Here is an 11,301-nt window from a genome sequence, read left to right as displayed (position 1 = left end):
ATATGGAGGTATGGGGCTAATGACTATTGTGCTGCTAAAAAGCAGATGACTTCCAGGTGAGAGCAAAATTGAAACGTGGATCACTAGAAGTCATCAACACTCCCAATTAACCAGCATGAGTCACTTAAACTGTAAAATGAGATAGTGATGCCTGTGAGTGTTGCAAGGATAACCACATTAAAAACTTTAAAAAACAACAAAAAATGTTTATCATTCAGGAGGAAGGTTGAAGCAAAAACACAAAGTAGATACACCACAGATTTAATAAGAGTGCTATTAATGGCTGTTTTGCAATGGGTTTAATCTGCTCTTGCAGTTGCTGCCAGTGGATGGCACAGTCCTGCTTGTGCCCCTGCCCCTACGCTCCAAATACCAGCTTTGCAGCAGGGATCTTGGGGGCCTGATCCAACTGAAAAAGTCATTTTTTTCACTCATTCAGACCAACCCAACCCAACAGGGTGGCTCCTGTGAGGCTGGCAACCTGATGAGGGGACAGAGTGATGCCCAGCTGGGTAGTCAGGCAGTGCTGGAGCAGCTTACATGCGAACCCACGTCCCTCCCTGTACAATGCTGTCAATGCATAAGACTCCTAGCACCACATTCGTAAGACAGTGTAAGTCAGTATCTGTTGTACCTTCAAAATGCCTCTGCAGCTCTTGAAATACTGGGCTTAACACTATTTATTGATTTGCAACCACAGTAAGCAAGGGAAAAGATATTTCCTTTCACCTGCTCAAGCAATGAAAAATGTTAGAAAACACTCTGATTTGTCATGATCTCCCACAGCCTTCACAGGAGGGACTTCTGAGATGCTTGCATTCTCAGATACCACATTTTCACAAAGGTAGAGAAAATCAACCTTTCCTTGCAAACCAGCCTCGAGCAAAAAAGGCTAAACTATTTTGGGAGATGAGAGATAAGCATTTCAGAAAGCCTTATCAGAGATGTGTCTTAACTTGCAAAGGTATTTTCTTTGATGCAAACAGTTGTTTGAAATGTTCTGTCAGCTCAGATTTGCTTTCAGATGAATCTCACTTGTATGCCGTCCTAATAAAGCTCTTCTGAATTACTTTAATAAGAACCCTCACTTTCTGAATTAGTGTTAAAAAAAAAAAAAAAAGAAAAAAAAAAGAGGAGTTACCAGAGTTACCAGAAATGAATAGTTGACTCAGAAAACTGACTGACAAGCATGGAGATCAACAGTTGTTCCAACAGCTTGCTATGGTGCAAGTGAACACCAGTCATCTCTCATCAGGTCATGTCTCATCAGGACAAAGGATGGAGAGCTCGACCCAGGAGCCCGGCACTAGTGTGTAGCCAACAGCAAGCTGCAGAGCAAAACAGTAACATTGACAGCCTCAATGAAGGTTTGAGAAAATGGGCAAAAAGACCAACTGTAGAAGGTGATACAGCAATGTCAAAAACTGTAGTTAGCCACCAGAGTTTTGAGATGGAAGAACTAGAAGATACAAAGGAAGACCAGGGATTAGTAACCATGTGGCTGCCTTTCCTTCTCTAATTGCAGCCTAAGACTTGACCCCTCTTGAATCTGTGATGTACTCCAGCTTTGTGGCCAACCCCACAGGCTGGTAACCTGCCAGAAAAAAGGTGTTTTGCATCAGCTTTTCCTCTCTGTAAACTGTGCTTGAACAGTGAATGGCACGCTCCAAATCAGGTCGAGAACTCAAAATGTTTACTTTCCATGTGGTTCTGAATAGATTTCACATTTTTTTTAGAAGTTACAGTCAGAAACGATGCACAACCAAACCACTTTTCCACATCCAAAACGATTAAATTAAGCGCTTTGTCTAACCCGTCCTGTGGAGGAGGGGACGGGAGGAAGAGCTCCGGGAATAAAGAAATTTGGCGTCAAGTGAATCCCGAGCCCAGGCTCTGCGGGTTGACCTGGCCGCCAGGCGCGCAGGGCCGGTGTTCTCCCTCCGGCCAACGGAGCTGGGTGCCGCGACCGACGGTTGGGGCTCTCCAGGAGCCGTCCGAGGGATGCGGAATAATATCTCAGCCCGGCGGCAGAGAGCAAGAACCGGCAGCCGAAGCGCGAAGTCGGCAAGAGAAAGCCGAGGGCCACCCGGCACCTGGGGGCTGGGGCTGAGGGACGGCGGGGGGGGGGCGACCAGCGCCGCTCCTTACCCGCCTGCCTCCGCCGGCCGAGTGACTGCGGTGGGGCCCAATCAGGGCCCCAGCCCGGCCCGGCGCTGCCGCCCGCCCCGTCGGGGAGGCCCGGCCCCGGGGCGGGGAGCGAGGCGAGCGGCCGGCGCGGCGCGGTGCGGCCCCGGTGGGTCTTGGCCGCCGTGTGCTAGGCGGGGCCGCCCGGAGCAGGCGGCAGGCAGAGGCGCGGCCGACCTGGGAGTGCCCGGTGCGGCTTCGGGCGCAGGTAAGGGGGAGCCGGGCTACTGCGGGGGGACTCCTGAGGCTCGGCACGAAGCCAGCGTAGCCCAGCTCGGCTGCCCTGTCCCGTCCCGCCGCCGTGCGGGCGCGGAGCCCGGGGCCGCCGCCTGGCCGTGTGCCCCCGGGGCTGGACGGCTCCCGTCCCCATAGGGGGTCTCCGCCGCCTGCTCCCGTTCCCAGAGAGGGGTTCTCTGCCGCCTAACCCCGGCCCCACGGGGCCCCCTGGAGCCTCTGGCCCGCGGTCCTGGCCTGGCTTGGGTGGAGGAGCCCGGCTGCCCTCCCTCCGGGCTGCCGCCCCCGGGCCGTGCGAGGGAGCGTGACCCCGCCGCAGCCCGGCTGGAGCTGAGCTGGAGTCGGCCCTGGTGAGCGCCCTAGAGCTGGCTTGCGTGCCCGGAGGAGCGTTTAGGGATGTTTTGGGGAGCGGGAGCCTCTGCTTTCATCGGTGCGGGCTGTGGTGGGACGGTGTAGTTAGGAGTGCTGTGAAACTTCGGCTGGGAGTCGTATCCTGCACGAGCAAATGTGTTTTGATTTAAGGCCTGGGGTTCTTACATCCTGTAATTATTTTTTCTAGGTCTGTTTCTTTTAGTTCTGGGACTTAGGCGAGCTGAAATAGCTGTGCTAGCTCACACTGTGGCTGAGGCGCAGCTGTAGCAGTGAAAAGGTGCTTTGTACCTATGTAGCTGTTTCCACGGGAAGAAATAAGCTATGCCGTTAAGCGCTTTGCTGCGGTATAACATCATGCTTGTGCTCTCCTGTGGAAGTGCAGTGCTGATGATTTGGGGCAAACACAAATGAAGTGTTTGGGACGTGCATTCGGTTGTGTCTGGAGCCTTCAGACTCTGCTGGTTCTGTTTATTTCAGCCCAAGCTCGGATACTACCAGCAGCAAAACGTGTGAGCTCTGGCATGTATTGAAATGGCAGCACGATTGAGCAATGAGTGTCTGCATCCAAAAACTAAGCAGCAAAAATGGGTCACTTGGAGTGAGAATATTCTTTGTGCTTACATGATTGAGTATCTGACAGCAAGATGTTTCGGTGTGCCAAATCCAGATTTATTGCTTCTATTAAAGGTAGCAGCCGTTGCTTGAGGATTTATGTTTGTCAAGGACAAAAGTGGCTTGCAGTTATAATAAAAACGTGAACACAGATTTCAGTAAAACTGGTGAGATTCATGAGGCAGTGCTACAGACAGGTTGCAGGGGCATCCCAGAAACCAGGAAAACTGAAATCTGTTTTAAGTTTTGGTTCCAAATATGGCAAGCGTTTTGGTCTAGAGAGACTTTTTTGTGTTGGTAGGAAGTGAGGAGCTGCAGCACTCCACACTTTGGGTGGAAGCCATCCTGGGGGAGTTTTGACAATAGGATTTAGTGTAATTTCTTGAAAAGCTGTGTGGTGTAGATCAGCTCCTAGAAGCAGGGGGAATTGTTTGGTGTGCCAGTGAGAGACTGACTCAGTGTGTGCTGCATGGCTCTTAAAGAGCGATGTTGCCATGCCTGGAGTATGAAGCTGCTGTTTCTCTCCTCCCTGAAAGCAGCGTCAGCTGCACGTGTGTGCCTGGCTGCAGAGCTGGGCCCATGAGAGCCGTCTCTCTTTCCAGCAGCATTGCTCCTATTCTGAGGCACCGCTGCTTTTGAGCAAGGTGCTGTTAGGTATTCAACAGCTGCTGTAACTCTGTCAAGAGCCCAAGTCAAAATACATTGTGCCAGATTCAGACACCTCCTCAGCTTCGGTGAGTTTTGCCCTGGGTTTTCATCCTGTGTGCTGGCTCAGTTCTAGGTTTAGCAGATCAGCAGAAGAACGTTTGAGCTGCTCTGTCCTCTGCACGTGTCCACAGCAGATCGGTGCTGTGGAAGAATCTGCGAGTAACATTTCTGCTTCCATGCAGGGTGGAGTGCCTTGAGGTCAGGGATGTCACATGGGGCAGAAGGCTCTGCTGAATGTCATCTTCTGTTCCTACATAGAGGCGAGTCATGTTTCTGCTTTGGGCTGTGCTGTCTGTTGCGGTATAAAATGTGTGGCGGGAAGTAATGGGGTTCTGATTAAAAGATCTCTGGAGATGTACTGGGAGACTTTGCTTGCGAGCTGTGTCTGTGAGGATAACTGTTGGCGTTTCTGAAATTACAGCCATTCCCAGGACGCTGAGGTTCGTTCTCACCTGGTGCTGCCAGCGTGGTCCCATCGCTCACCGGTGATGAGGAGGACAACATCTGCTCTCTGATCACCAGTCGGGTCAGGATGGTCTGAGGAGAGGAAACACTGTGCTGATGTGCATGGTCCCACATGCTGCAGGAGGTTTTGTCTTAAATCTGCCAGAGTAGGGTGTCTGTGGTGTTTCTGCCTTACACTGCATCAAGGAGTCGAGACAGTTTCAATGAGGAGAAGCGTACTCCTCTGAAGTAAGAGATCTGGAACAAAGGCGGCTTGCTTACTTTCTTAACAGTGATCTGATGGCATCAAAATGTACTTCTGGCTTACTGAGTACAAGATAGTGCTGCTGCAGACCCGTTAGAGTTACTAGTTTCCTTTGTGGTGCTTCAAATCGTGTGTTGTCTGTGATGGCGAGGGAGCACAGAGAGGTGCCTGTGTCACAGGTCTGATATGACAGTCCAAAACGTGCCCTTGGCCCCTGGGATTCGGTAAGAGGACTGCAAGAAAGTAAATGCTTGTTCCTGGGGAGTCTGTTGGTTTGGAGTAGTTTTTGGTAGAGAAAGAAATAGCCCAAATATCTGACAGGATTCAGGGAGACAGTGGAGCATCCTGGAAATTTCTGTGGTGTTAGAGTTTGGTGAAGCCCCTGTCCCACTGCTGACAATCTCCATGCCATTTGTTAAGGTGCTGGTGACCTGTGCCTCAGCTCCTAAATGGCAATGTGCAGGTTAGGTTGCTATACCTGAGGTGGCTGCTTCTCATCCACCTATACCTTTGTTATTTTCTGGCTTCAAAGCAAAGCTCAAGTTTTGTTACTTCTTTAAAGATCTGTGATTATGTTCTGGCCTATTTCTGTACGGCCTCGCTTTGGCAGGCAGGCATTGTTGTGTTTGCTCTTCTTGTGTGCAGCTTCTGTGTACAGCTGTGTATTAAGAATAAATAAAAACACTTAATACCTTAATAAATAAAACCACTTAGTACCTTCCTAAATTTAGGCTGAGTGGTGTTCCCCCCATTTGTCATTGTGAGATCCCATTAGTCATCTCACTAGCGACTCTGCTCTTGGATGCAGTCCAAGAGAGGTAAACTACATTGCCTTGCCTTGTGTTTACTGCTGGTGTCTACACCCAGGCACTCACTTAACATCTATTCATCATCTGCTATGAATTCACACCCTGCCTTGCCCTGCTGTATATCCGTTTGTGTGCCCAGAGCCCAGGTTACGTGTTGTGGTGTCTCCTTAACAGAAATACCATGTCTTGTTCTCCTCCTGTGCCAGTCTTTGCATGTGTGCTGGCTGTTCTGGCTGCGGCGGGACAAGGGCATCAGCCTGCCCTGTGCCTTGGTAGGACAGTGAGCGATATTGCTGGAAGGATCTCTGCTGAACAGGTGATCTGTGAGTGGAGGATCTCAGAAATCAACAACGTTCACTGTTCAGATAGCGCTTTGAAGACAGTGGTTTTATGAACACTAATCTTTGTAGCCTGTCATAGGAAAGACAGTGTGTTACTTCTGAGAGATTACATCTCCTGGTTCTTGAGAAGTCAGCACCCAGTCCAGTATTAAAGCTTGGTCCTTTTGGAGGATGGTTTTTCTCTTGCCACAGGGTTGTTATCAGCAGCTGTTACATCTCTAACTTCAGGCGACTGAGAGCTCAGCAGATGGGTACGCTGAGCTGTAACACCTATCTTGGTGCCTTTCTGGTAGGATCTTTGCCTTGGCTCTCTCCTTGCTCTGAGTGCCCTAGCAAGGGTGTTCAGCCATGAACACACAGCAAGATGCAGGCAGTGATGCATCAGTTTTCCCCCTCTCTGTTTCCACCCCTCTCTCCCCAGTTGGCTAGTGTTTTGGTCCAGCTCAGGGAGAGAAGACTGGACATTTGTTATTTTTCTAACAGTGTTTGCTGCCAAGATCATAACTTTAATTCTGTGTAAATAATTGAATTTTCCATTAATAATTAAGTCATCACACTGGATTTTCAGTTGCTTGCCCATTGTGTATGCATTGCCCTTGCTACGGGCATACGTGATTTCCTGATACCTTTAACTTCCAGAGCATTTTGCCCCTCTGTGACTTACGTTGTACATGAGGAAAATGTGGTGTTTTAAAGCTTTATGCTTTTTCGAACTGCTCTGCTTCTGTTTCTGTCAGAAGGCCAAGATAAACCAATTATGTAAAGAGCTGATTTCTTTTCTCAGTGGAAATATATTTAGATACAGGTCTTGAAACCGGCCATAGCTGTATTCTTCCTTCTCCCTGTGCCCTCCTTAGCCACCTTCATCTGTAACAGAGAAGGCAGGAGGAGAATGTGGAAGGGCTTGGGCTGTGCAGTCCAGCCTGGCAAACCCAGCTGATCCCCAGCAGTTTTTCCCCTGGGTGGGAGTCCTGCACTGTCTTGCTTTTGACTGCTTTGTCCCTCCAGGCCACGAGAGCTAAAGTTTCACCAGTGCTGTCTCTGTGAGAGGTGATCTGTGGGGGGAGTGCCACTAAATCTTGCCCTCATTGCTTGCATGCTGCATCTTTTCCTGCATGTTGTCTCAGGACCACGGGGAACAGCCCCTGGTGTAGAGTAGAGATTTTCTTCTCTTTCATCAAAAGCATGGCACAAGTGTGAATCTTGCTAAAACTGCTGGGAGATGCAAAAGCCAAAACATGTGAGATTACTTAGGCAAGGGAGATTGGATAACCTGTCCGGCACCAGGCTGGTGTCCCACTCTCTGTTAAGGTAAGGCTGCTTGCTGTTGCTCTGCCTCATTAAGCCATACTGGTTGTGCCAAAGAACCAGGGCCAGAGGCCATTTAAGGAGTCTCTGGTTCACGGTGCCAGAAGTAAGACAGAAATAACAAAAAGTCTGACTTTAAGCAGCCATGTGCATGCATCTTGATGGCAGTCACACTTCTGGTAGGCACAGTGCTACAACTCTTGAATGAATAAAATCCCATTGAATGCCATCTGTGAGCAAAGGGCTTCAAGATCGAGTGCACTGGTCCAAAATTTGATTTGTACTTGCATCTTTCTTTGAAGGCTTTTTTTCCTAAATGTTAGTGGAGAACTTACGGCAAAGACTTGAGTCAGCTATTACAGCATCTACAGCATCAGAACTCTGAACTGGGGAATCTTAGCACTGTTAAAGGCAGCCCTATAATTATGTCTCTGATTTAAAGTGTGCTGATTTATGCTAGCGGTTATCTGATTTTTAAAGTTTTCTCGTAACTCCAAATGTGGCAGAAGTGGGAGGACAACTTTTTTCTTGCTGTATTACAGATGTGGGAAAATAAGTGGAAATTATGATGATAATATGGTCTTACATGCCTGTTCTCAAGCTGATCAATTCTGAAACAAAAATCTAGGGGAAAAGTGTAGTGTGTAATTAAAATATGAAAGTAGGAGATGACCCCAAATAATTCATAAGACTGCAGTGGTTCTGAAGGGAGATACAACGTTCCCAGACTTTAGCTGGTAACAGAACATAGCTTTCATGTGGTAAAAACAAGCAAGCTGCTGAACAGCCCAGCCCCCATCTCCTCATTTTCAAGTTTTCCCCTTGTAGTGATCTTTTATGAATGACAGAATCAGGAACACACACACACTTATCAAATTAGCAGTAGGATCCCTTCCTGAGGAAGGGTGGTGACTGATCCCGTGACAGCTTTACACGTGGCTGTCCCTGTGCTGTGTGGTGGGCATGGCCTCATGAACCTGATTCGCTTGTGGTTATGTGGTTGGACATCCATGGGCTGAATGACTGGCTTTGTGTGAGGAATAGGACATCTCACGGCAAGTTCTGAAATTCAAATAGAAGGTCCTTAAAAATAACGATGTATTTTTTCTTTTGTCCAAGGAAAGGAATTCAGGGAGTGAATCAGAAGCTGTTCTATTGGCGTTTGCCTCTCGAAGCAGAACTCAGCAGAACTTTGGAACTGGTTTCCCTCTCTACAGCAGTGAGGTACGGTTAAGGTTTGATAACGTTCATGCTTGAAGGGAGTGACCAAGCCATGGCTTGCGCAGGCTGCGTTCAGTTCATCGCGGTAGTTTCTGTGGCTTGTGGTTTATTGCTGGCTACTGCTTTCTTGGCGACCCCTAAGGGAAAGGGCAGGGGCAGCATGCTTGCTGCACACCCAGCAGTTGATCTGAGGTTCCTGCAGTCAGTCACCGACTCTGAGGATGTGCTGGGTTTACTTGGTGTGCTATGTGACACTGAAAGGCTTTTGGCAAGGCAGCTGTTGAACTGAGCAGAACCTCCAGTGTTCAGCGAACTTCAGTGCCATTCAAAGGATCTAGAGTTGTCCAGAAAGTCTAGGTAGGTGTTTTCCTGAAGTCTTGACTTGATATTTTCTCTTTAAAGTATACATACGCATTAGCTGTAGCTATAGGTTCAGGGAGAAATCCAGCCTCAAAGGTATAAGCATTGTTGAAGCAGGTGAGCTATTTTAAGTGGCCTGAATCACAGGGAGTGTAAGTATGGGGAGAATAATGTGCAGGCCCTTGGAGGCTGGTCTCTGTGTTTTCAGAAGTCATGAGATTGGCATGTGAAGGTGTGCGTAGGATCAAATTAAGGTTGTGCAGAGCATGATGCTAATAATTAACATCTGTCTCAACCGGCAGGTGACAAAAAGTATCTTCATTGTACAAAAGCGTTGAGCTGTTGCTGTGTTTCTGAACATAGTTATTATCCCGCATGGCTGTAGCACTGGTCATGGGTTCTACACAGCTCAACAAGGGCACGGGCAGTGTGGGTTTGTAAAAATCACCCTTGCTGTATGGATGCTGCTAGAATCTGTTTTTCCTTAGCCTTGGGTCAGGTACTCAAGTCATGAAAAAGTCCTGCAGAGGTGAAGCATTGGCAAGGAGAGAGGGAGCATGTAGCTAATTGGGATTTCTGCAGTTAGAGTGTAGAGGGATATTAATAGATAACAGCCATGTGACTGCTGTTCTACCTTGCTGTGTAAGGCTTTCTGGTAGATTCAAAGTGTCTTCTCTACCACCTAGCTTAAATGTAGCACTGGTTTATTTTTGTCCATCCCGGAGAAGTGTGTAGAGTGTGTTGCCTCAGAGAGCTGCAGAGAATAGGGTGCAGATGGAGGCAAGGGCATGGATGGGGCCATGCTGGGGAAGTGGTGGCTGTGTGGGGGCCAGGAGCAATCCTGGTGCTGGGAGCAGTGTTGGATTCCCCATCCAAATGTCCATGCTGGAAGGCAGGCTGCTGTGATGGGAGGTGGTGGCGTAATGAATGGCTCTGCTCCCTCTGCTGCTCGGCTGGAGCCTTTTTGCTCTCCCTCCTCTCATGAAAGCACCTCTGATAGGCTTTTGCTCAATGGGTGGGGAGGGGTGGTACATTGAGGTCCTTTTATGAGAACGAGACAAAAACTTAATCCTCCCAAGATGATGATGTGCTGAAAATGCAAGGTCCTCTGTAGCGTAGCTGACAAGCGCTTTGGGTAGCGTACCTCCTGGGGACCTCTCTGTGCTGCAAGGGGGCCCTTCACGTTTTCTCCCCAGTTCCTGTCCACTGCTGTGCACACAGTGGGGCAAGGTCTGCCTCAGGAAGAGGTGGGCGTGTTGACCAGCTAATCTCTGGGAAAGGCACATGGGAGCTAGGTGCCTCCCAATGGTTTGGGTGCTAGCTTTGTAGTGCCTTCTAACCTGCTTTCAAAACAACATTAAGCAAAGGAGGCATTTTTTTACTCTTAATTTAAATCTGTGGGAAGCTGGTTTTGGTTTAGAGCAGGGATCTGAAAAGGCTTGTCAGTTGGATCTTAGAACCATTCAGCTTTTTTTTTCATGTAACCAAAGTTCATTTAACATGTGACAGCACTTTTAATTTACGTTTTTAAAGGAAACATCAATGGAAAGTTCAGAAATGCATATTTATGTATCTTGGCTAAGCTTGGGTCTAAGAACTTGTTTTTCTTCTTTAAATGAAAGAGAATTTTTTGTCTTAGGTTGGGATTCTTTTCTGTTTTTGTGTTTTTTGTCCTCTCCAGAAAGAGCATATAGTGGCTTACATTAGTCTACCTCTTCCTTTGGGTATGAAACCTGTTATTAACAGGTTCCAACCAAAAGTGTCCTCTCAGAGGTTTCCTAACATGTCCTGTTGGTGTTCCACCTCCTGTGCAGTGCTGGGCAGGTCCATTGCAACCTCTGACAGTGCTGGTATAGAAACTTGTTTCCAGGGGTGTCCACAGGACCCACAGCACAATCAGGAATTTGGACACCATATGAGTGCATCTTTTCTCACTGCCCTTGGTGGGGGTGCAGATGTGCCCCCCTTACACTCCCTAGCCTCGCAGGTGTATGCAGCATAGCTGTGGCTGGGGTGTTTTTAGCATGGGCCAGTCTGACTGCTGCCGAGAGCGGTGAAAGTGCCTTGATGGTCTCTAGACCCTGTGCTTCCACCCATGGCGGCAGCACCCATACGCCCCAAAGGCTGTGATGACGTTTCTCAGCAAGCTTCCTGTGGATTATGAATCCTTTCCCCCTTCCAAGCCTCCACAGGAATTAATGAAGCAGTATCGATGATTCAATTGCATAGATGGGTGAGCGTTACATGCCAGGAGTAGTAACAGGTCCCTCATCCGTGGACATGCTTCTGCAGCAGCGTCTGGCTGGCTGTCCCTCTGTTTGCAGCACTGCTAGAGAGCATCCTTTCTGTTAACAGCTGTGAGGCTTAAAATGCAACGTGGAGATAAGAGCATTGTGATTTGTTTTCAGGGTGGTGCTGGTAAACTTCCTGCAGCTTGGTGGGG

At 48.6% G+C, this 11,301-nt stretch overlaps 1 protein-coding gene across 19 annotated transcripts in view; it reads left to right on the top strand.

Annotated features, from left to right (window-relative positions):
* The first annotated feature begins 2,252 nt into the window (after nt 1–2,252).
* PPFIBP1 (PPFIA binding protein 1) overlaps nt 2,253–11,301 on the top strand; it is a 110,986-nt gene continuing 101,937 nt past the window's right edge. For 14 of the 19 annotated variants that reach the window (XM_048050156.2, XM_048050155.2, XM_066990326.1 and 11 more), the window contains exons 1-2: nt 2,254–2,392; nt 8,397–8,501. The gene's annotated coding sequence lies outside the window, so the exon portion shown is untranslated. Of the gene's footprint in view, nt 2,393–4,292; nt 4,371–4,531; nt 4,637–8,396; nt 8,502–11,301 lie in introns of all 19 variants that reach the window. The other 5 variants (XM_066990323.1, XM_048050154.2, XM_048050159.2 and 2 more) reach the window with 3 other exon arrangements.

This window comes from Anser cygnoides, chromosome 1, assembly GCF_040182565.1.
Source record: "Anser cygnoides isolate HZ-2024a breed goose chromosome 1, Taihu_goose_T2T_genome, whole genome shotgun sequence".
NCBI lineage: Eukaryota > Metazoa > Chordata > Aves > Anseriformes > Anatidae > Anser > Anser cygnoides.
Note: the sequence above shows the minus strand (reverse complement) of the source record. Positions and strands in the feature narration are given on the sequence as shown.